The 9,045-nt window shown below is 46.5% G+C and overlaps 1 pseudogene; it reads right to left on the bottom strand.

Moving 5' to 3' along the window:
* Positions 1–8,567: 8,567 nt before the first annotated feature.
* LOC130023843 (uncharacterized) lies at positions 8,568–8,767 on the bottom strand (annotated as a pseudogene).
* Positions 8,768–9,045: the final 278 nt, after the last annotated feature.

The following is a 9,045-nucleotide window of genomic DNA, read 5'->3' as shown; positions in this document are numbered from 1 at the left end:
TCCTCCAGAACGGCAATGGTGAAGATTATCCATGACTTCTACTCAAATCTCTTCAATAGCCATGTCCACCTGCCCACATACCAAGTTCCACAGGATGGATATGTCGTTCCCAAAGTTCTCCCTTCCGAAATCCGACACGCCATTTCGTTGGTAAAGAAACGAACAGCACCCGGCCCAGACAAGGTCAGACCTGAAAACCTGAAGAAACTGCCGTCAGTTCTCATCAATACCCTGGCTCGTCTCTTCACACGCTACCTGTCTGAATGCAAGGTTCCGTCCCAATGGAAAACCAGCAGGACCGTACTACTGTTCAAGAAGGGAGACATCCATGACATTGGCAACTATCGCCCTATCTGCCTATTGTCTGTCATCTACAAATTGTTTACTCGAGACATCCTAAATAGGATTGGCAGAACACTAGATGAAGGACAACCATGCGAGCAAGCTGGGTTCCGCAAAGGATTCAGCACCATCGACCATATCCACACGATAACCACGCTCATTGAGGTTTCTCGGGAGTTCAAGATGCTGCTCTGTCTAACGTTCATTGATTCAAAGAAGGCCTTTGATTCTGTTGAGACGGAAGTGGTCATTGAAGCCCTAGCCAATCAGGGCATTCAGGCCCAATACATCAAGATCCTCCCTGAGCTGTATTGCGGATTCACTACCAGGATCTCATCATTCTACAAAGAAGCAATCATTGATGTCAAGAGAGGGGTTCGGCAGGGTGATACCATTTCACCAAAACTCTTCAGTGCCACCCTCGAGAACATCATGTGACGACTGGAATGGGAAGAAATGGGAGTGAAGATAGATGGTCGGCAACTACACCACCTCCGCTTTGCTGATGACATTGTTTTAATAACACCAAAATCAGCCAAGAGATAGAACAATTTTCACAAATTTTCTTTTACTAAAGTATTTTTGGCAATTCCATTAGCCATTTTGCTCTAACAAAGTATTGTTAAGTATTGTTAAGGAGGCAAGTTTGGGGGTAGTTGAAAAATGGGGAAAGAGGTGGAAGATAGTCACTCAGGTTGTGTGGTTGGTTTTGGAACATCAGAAGCCTATAACAACTGTACTATGAACAACTTTGTAAGCCATGTTATTTAAATAAAGTATTTTATTTTTAAAAATAACTTTTGGGGCCATCTTTGCAACATACAGCCGGAGAGAGGGACCACATGGAGGGCGGGAACCACAGATCCCGGAGAAAAAGGAAAGGGGAGCGGGTTCCAAAAGGAGCCGAGATCGCCGGGGGGTCCCAGATGGGGTGGGTACCGCATCCTGCCTCCCCCAGATGGAACCCCGGTGACCAGAAGCCTCTACAAGCACAGCTCGAGTATGCGGGAACTAGAACTTTTTCTCAAAACCGCATGGCAAGTGATCAATGGGAAGTAAACCACCCAACCTTTCTCCCTGAAAATCAGAGTTAAGTTTGGAGCACGGCCACAGCCCCAGAAACACAAGGACTTAATGCAGAACCCAGCAGCTTGGAGCAGAAAAGTGAATGGACTATGTGTTAATCCAGGCCATCATGTCTGCCCAGAGGGGAAAGGGTGTTGTCCCATTCGCCCTCTCTTCTCTGGAAAGAAAGATGGCGGCCGCATGGGAGCCTTGTGGACAGCAGGTATGAGCTGGGGGTGTGGGGGCGACTAAAACCTCATGGGAAGGGGGGCGTTCTGGTCCGTCCTTCACGCCCTACCGAGGCCACCAGTTGCCCCCCACGAGCGGCTCTCCAGCACGGCCACAGCCCCAGAAGCACAAGGACTTAATGCAGAACCCAGCAGCTTGGAGCAGAAAAGTGAACGGACTATGCATTAGTCCAGGCCATCAAGTCTGCCGGAGGGGAAAGGGTGTTGCTCCCTTCGACCCTCCTCCCTCTGGAAAGAAAGATGGCGGCCATATGGGAGCCTTGTGGACAGCAGGTATGAGCCGGGGGTGTGGGGGCGACTAAAACCTCATGGGAAGGGGGGGTGTTCCGGTCCGTCCTTCACGCCCTACCGAGGTCACCAGTAGCTCCCCGCGAGCAGCTCTCCAGCACAGCCACGGCCCCAGAAGCACAAGGACTTAATGCAGAACCCGGCAGCTTGGAGCAGAAAAGTGAAAGGACTATGCGTTAATCCAGGCCATCATGTCTGTCCGGAGGGAAAGGGTGTTGCCCTATTCGCCCTCTCCTCTCTGGAAAGAAAGATGGCGGCCGCATGGGAGCCTTGTGGACAGCAGGTATGAGCCGGGGGTGTGGGGGCGACTGAAACCTCATGGGAAGGGGGGGCGTTCTGGTCCGTCCTTCACGCCCTACCGAGGCCACCAGTTGCCCCCCACGAGCGGCTCTCCAGCACGGCCACAGCCCCAGAAGCACAAGGACTTAATGCAGAACCCAGCAGCTTGGAGCAGAAAAGTGAAAGGACTATGCATTAATCCAGGCCATCATCCCCTGCCCGGAGGGGAAAGGGTGTTGCTCCCTTCCGCCCTCCTCCCTCTGGAAAGAAAGATGGCGGCCACGTGGGAGCCTTGTGGACAGCGGGTGTGAGCCGGGGGTGTGGGGGCAACTAGGGCCTCATGGGTCGGGGGGCATTCCGGTCCGTCCTTTGCGCCCTGCCGGGGTCGCCGGTTGCCCCCCGCGGGTGGCTCTCCAGCGCAGCTGCGGCCCCAGAAGCACAGGGACTTAATGCAGAGCCCAGCAGCTTGGAGCAGAAAAGTGAACAGACTATGTGTTAATCCAGGACATCAAGTCTGCCAGAGGGGAAAGGGTGTTGCCCCATTCGCCCTCTCCTCTCTGGAAAGAAAGATGGCGGCCGCATGGGAGCCTTGTGGACAGCAGGTATGAGCCGGGGGTGTGGGGGCGACTAAAACCTCGTGGGAGGGGGGGCGTTTCGGTCTGCCCTTCACGCCCTACTGAGGCCACCAGTTGCCCTCCAGGAGCGGCTCTCCAGCACGGCCACGACTCCAGAACACAGAAACCAATTTCTTAACTATCTGACTTTCAGTAGAAATACTTCCAGGGTCAGTAGGTAAAATAGCAGAAATCCAAAACCAACATTTAATTCTTGAACCCAGCTGTAGAAAGCAAATCACTTCACAATGCATTTTCAGCATGTCTGATTTGGGGGGGGGTAAACTCTAAATAATAGTGGTGAATCTTTTATTGAAACAGTAAATCTAATCAATGCAGATAGAGTGTTAACTAGAATTCATCTGCCTTACAGGGACTGGGAGGGGTGGGGGGTGGGGTTTTATTGGGATTCTTCATGGTAAAAAATAAGTATTGGTAAAGGGAAATGTGTTTGATATTTGCATGACTGAGACCTAAACCTGAAAGCTTTGTAACCTTTCCCACAGTGATTCAATGGATAAAAACAAAAAAATAACTTTTGGTCTTGGAAGACACATAGGAACAAGAAAAGGCAAGTCACGGACAAAGAATAACTATTTGCAATACATATTTATGAAGAAGACTTGCTTCTAGAATAAATAATATGCTATTACCACTGTATAATAATATAGCCATGTGAACAAGCTGGATTCCGAAAAGGATTCAGTACCATCAACCATATCCACACAATAACCAAGCTCATTGAGGTATCTCGGGAGTTCAAGATGCCGCTCTGTCTAATGTTCATTGATTTAAAGAAGGCCTTTGATTCTGTTGAGATGGAAGCGGTCATGGAAGCCCTAGCCAATCAGGGCGTACAAACTCAATACATCAGGATCCTTCATGAGCTCTATTGCGGATTCACTACCAAGATCTCACCATTCTACAAAGAAGTAATCATCCATATCAAGAGAGGGGTTCAGCAGGGTGATACCATTTCACCAAAACTCTTCAGTGCCACCCTCGAGAACATCATGCGACGACTGGAATGGGAAAACATGGGAGTGAAGATATATGGTCGGCAACTACACCACCTCCGCTTTGCTGATGACATCGTTCTAATAACACCAAACATCAACCAAGCGGCACAAATGCTGAATGACTTTGACCGTGAATGTGGAAAGGTTGGACTACAGCTGAATCTTACGAAGACAATGTTTATGAGAAACAGCCTTGTTCCTGACGCTCCATTTGCTCTCAACGGAACCACCATCTCCGAATGCAACAGTTATATATACCTAGGTCGAGAAATCAACATGATGAATGACCTGGCACCTGAGTTGCGCAGGAGGAAGAGAGCGGCTTGGAATGCCTTCAAGAGCATTGAAGAAATAACTAAAAGGACAAAGAACCTCCAGCTACGAGCACATCTCTTTGATTCCACTATTCTTCCTGCATTAACATATGCCTCAGAGACCTGGACCCTATGAAAACAGGATGAGAACGCTATTCGGGTCTCTCAAAGAGGAATCGAAAGAACTATGCTTGGAATATCACGATTCACTCAAATGAGAGATAGAATCCGGAGTTCTGATCTTCGTAAACGCTCAAGAATCAGAGACGCTGTCTCATTTGCCAAGACATCAAAAATCAGATGGGCTGGACACGTAATGAGGTTTACAGACAACCGCTGAACTAGAGCCATTACTGATTGGATTCCACGAGACATCAAAAGATCACATGGACGCCCACCTATAAGATGGTCAGACTTCTTCGTCAAGACCCTAAATGATCGGTTTGAGGCTCTACATGTTCCTAAAACGAACAGATACCATTGGGCTACGCTAGCACGCAACCGGGATGAATGGAGACGTTACTGGCACCCGCTCGAATAAATCGATGAATAACGGGGATTAAGTGATTAAGCGATTAATAATATAGCCATACAAAAATGAATGGAAGATTTGATTACACACTTTACAAAAGAATATGTTTTAATGGTTTAAGTATATGAAAGGATGCTCAGTATCTTCAGTGAGTGATATCCAAGTTAAAACTGTAACGAGATACTGCTATGTCCCCATCGGACTGGAGGCAATGGTAACACTTATTTATCATACCAGTTCTTGTCCACAGCAGCTCGGACCCCACTTGCTGTTGATGGAATATAAAATGTTAAAAATTCTTTGAGTGGATTCAGATAGTACAGTGGGCTAGTACTTGTTTTGCATGAGGCCGACCAGGGTTTGTTCCCCAGCGTCCCATATGGTCCCTCAAACCCTGTCAGGATGGATGTCTGAATGAGGGGCCAGGAGTAAGCCCAGAAGCTGCTGGGTATATTCCCCAAACAAAACTTTTTTTTTTAAAAAAAGCTGTCTAATAGTATCTTAATACTTTTGGGGGGTAATATCTATCCTACAAATCAGCTATTCATTGAACAAAAGAAATCGATCAAGGGAGTACTGTCCTCAATTATATGGAATTCTAGAACACACAAACTAATTGAAAATAAGAGAAAGTATCTGAGAATCACCTGGGCCTGAAAGTGGGCTTGTGGGGTTGGACTCCATGTAAAGAAGATCTGTGAAAACTTTTAGAAGTGGGAGACATCTCCATCTGATTGCGGGGAAGCTTCATGGGTGTACAGATCTTGAAAATTATTCATTTCATATACTTAAAAAATAGTTGAATTGGACCTTAGGATAAAAGGGAATGGAGGAATGGAAGTGGTAGGGGTAGATTCATGAACTTGTGTAGAAACCAACCCTGGGCACAATATTTGAAAACAAAATTTTCCTTTCTACGTTGGGGAGGGGTGGGGGGAGCTATTAACCCAGCAGCCGCATTTATCAAGTTATAGTAACATATCCTGAGTGATGTCAGCTAGTATGACATTTGCCAAAGTGATCCAAGTGATTATTTAGACTTTCGATGAGCAGTCTCTGTTCAATAGTAAATAAAATCATCTTTAGTTTAGTCTAAATGTTTATTTGTTTAGTATTAAGTTTCTCTGAAAGCTTTTGGGGGATAGTGTTCAAATGAATGGTGATTCAGAATGTACGTTGAAGTGGCGATTATTTTTCTTCCGAGTGTGATACAAATCTTTATAATAGCTGACATATTTATGTAAATATCTGGGGACATATTTGAGATTAATGCCGAATGTATTTGTCAGGGATGTTATAGGAATATTGTTTGGGTCTTGCTGACTGCAGTTTTGAGTGACTTTTCCTAACTGTATATCTGCTGTAATTGAATCACTTGCCAATTCATAAGTGTTCATGCCCTGGTCCCAGAAAAGGATTTCATGGCTTTTGCAGTGAGGTTAGTGGGAAGAAATTGCCTTGGAACCAGAAAGTCCTGGTTTCAAGTTGCACCCCTGTAACTGATTGTAATTGACACACACACACACACACACACACACACACACACACACACACCCAGTAACCTGATTTATACACAGCACGTGCACGCTCACACACACACACACACACACACACACACATCCTGGTGGTTTGTGTCTCTCTCTATGACCCTGTCTCAGAGTGAAAGCTCCCTCTCAAGCTCCCACTGTGTAGAGCGGTGTTCTCATCAGGCATTTCCCCTAGGTAAGGGTCAGTTAGCAGTAAGTATGTGTGCCCTCGGGCCGTGAGGGATCTGCTGAGCCTCAAGCAGCTTTCCGCGGTTTCCCAGGGTCGGCTCATGTTAATCAGACCTTCCCCAGCGGTTCTGCTGTACTCAGCTCAGTGGAGCCCCAGTGGCTTTTGCTGTTCCACCGCTGGCAACTTTCCCACCCTCCATCCAAGCTCCACATCTGTCTTGAGCACCAGTGATGTGACATGCTGGGTAAGGTTAGTTCTACAGCCGGCTCTTCCTGCATTTACCTGTGGTTTCTGGTGAGGATGAGCAGAGTGAGTGCTGGGGGTATTTCCACAGAATACTTCGGGGTGCTTCTGTCCACAGTGGCTCTGCTTGGCCTTGAATTTTTCACAACTAGAAAGCCAGTATATCAAGTTTGTGAGGGAGAAATGGGCCCTAAAGTGATCTGAGGGCAGGCTAAGGAAAAACCACAATCAGATCGATTTAGCTGTGAATGTGTGTCTGATGTCTGTCAGGCGACTTCTCTGCTGAACTGCACTCTTGTGTCCTTCTGTGTTTTATTGTAAAGTACTTGCTTCAGGAGCCAAGTGATAGTACAGTGGTTCAGGCACTCATCTTGTACATGGCAGACCTGGCTTCAGTCCTTGGCATCTCATATGTCCCCCTGAGTCCTACCAGGAGTAACCCCTGAGCACGGCTGAGTGTGGCCCCAAAGCAAACAAAAACAATAAAAACCCTTAAAAAAAAGCAAAATGGAAGTTCCAGATGCCTATCTGGGAATTGCTATTTGTGGATCCATACTGTTGGGTGCTGTGGGTAAACTTCTCATCAGCAGAACCCCCAGGATTGGGGTTCTAGTTCATTGGCTGTGAGATCTTTTGGTTCTGGAACTGTTTTGCATTCTAGAAAAAAAAGAATGGTGAAGGACCCAAAAGAATATTTGTTAACTGCATTGGTTACATCTATCTAGCAGCATTTACTGTAATAGAAATTAAAATGGAATGTTTCAATATTTATTAACTTATTACAAAATACCAAAGCAAACACCTGATTATCGATGTTATAAATATTTTTTTGAAGACTGGCAACTTTTTTCCAAACAAAAGCATGGAAGAGTGACATGATTTTACATGTTGGTGGATCTTTTTTAATGTCCAGTGTAATCGAAGGCAGCTGGACCCACATCTGTTTCTGCTTTAAGCTCTTGCAGCATCGCCTGTGGGGTCACCTCTGGAAGAGTCACCGTAGACTTGAGTGAAGACAGTGAGACAAGCGAGTAACGTTATGATGATGGTGAGTTCACTTTCTTAAAGAGAATTTGCTTTGCCCCACCAAATACAACATGTGAGGCTATTTGCAGAATCGGCAGCCCTTAACTCAGTAAATTAAAACAGTTACTGAGGACTTGTGAAGATAGTTTCACTGGAAGAGAATTAGATGCTTACTATTATATTGTTCTTCTTGGGTACAGCAAGGAACCATTTGTAAATACCACTGTCTCTTCTGACGGGGAAATATTTATTAATCCTACAGAGATACTTTGTAAATTCAACAGCTATTCATAGCTCCTAGAATCAGCTGATCTGATTAAGAATCAAGAATCCTGAGAGAGAATTAAGAATCTTGACCCTCCCTTGACAGTGGTTCTTGAGTTCAAGTGGGTCAGAATTTCTCAGAGATTTGGGACCCTTGGAATCAATCTGCTGGAAGTTTCTGGAATGTGTATTTCTCCTGGGGAAGTACGGCTCTCTCAGCTACCCAGGCTCTTGAAACTACCTCAAAGAAGTTCTTGAGAGCATGGTTAAAATGTAGCCAGATATTCTGTCAAATTTTATGCGAAAATTAGTTTTATCCATTCATGCTGATTTATGTATATATACTATTACAATTTTGTCTAATCAAGGAGTTTATATACTTCACTAGGAATAACTCATTAAAAGGCAGCAACACATGGGATGGAAAGACAGTACAGGGCTTACAGTAGCTTCTTTGTTGGAGCAGATTATCAGTTTGATCTTCAGCACCACATAGGTCCCCCAGCGACCTTCAAGAGTGCTCCCTTCCTTCTCTTCCCCTTCCCTCGCTCCCCTTTCTTCCCTCCTCTCTCTTACTCCCCCTTCCCTCCCCTTCCCTTTCTTCCCTTCCTTCCCTTCCCTCTCCTCCCCTCCCTTCTTCCAAAGGAATGGAAAAAATGATAGTCAGTGGTCAAAGGCAGTCACAAATACAACACCAAGAACTGGCTTCACACTCAGGAGAGGATGCTCTGGCTCCTCATGGTTCCGGGTGCTCTTCAGGATCAGAGAAACTCCTCTAGTAACGAACTAGAGAAGTGATCCCTGAGAGTCTGGTGTGTGCTTGCTGTGAAGGCAGCGGCCTCGCTGGCTGTGAGATTCAGGCTCCTAGTACTTGTGCTCTGGCAGCATCGCACAAGCCGCATGTGTACACAGGCTCCTTCCTTGGCGGTAGGGGCAGGGCAGAGGGAGCCCACAGACATGGTGCCCTCCGGCTGCCCAGGCCTCTGGAGAGGGGGTTAATCAGCCCCCAGATGAGAGTTAAAAGCTGCCTGTGCCTCAGGCAGGGGAAGCTGGGCTGAGCCATTCAGCTTACGGTGGCCTCAGTTCTCTCGGACT

Source organism: Sorex fumeus, unplaced genomic scaffold, assembly GCF_029834395.1.
Source record: "Sorex fumeus unplaced genomic scaffold, SorFum_2.1 ptg000024l, whole genome shotgun sequence".
Classification (NCBI taxonomy): domain Eukaryota; kingdom Metazoa; phylum Chordata; class Mammalia; order Eulipotyphla; family Soricidae; genus Sorex; species Sorex fumeus.
The sequence above is the reverse complement of the archived record's forward strand: the minus strand, read 5'-3'. Positions and strand labels throughout refer to the sequence as shown.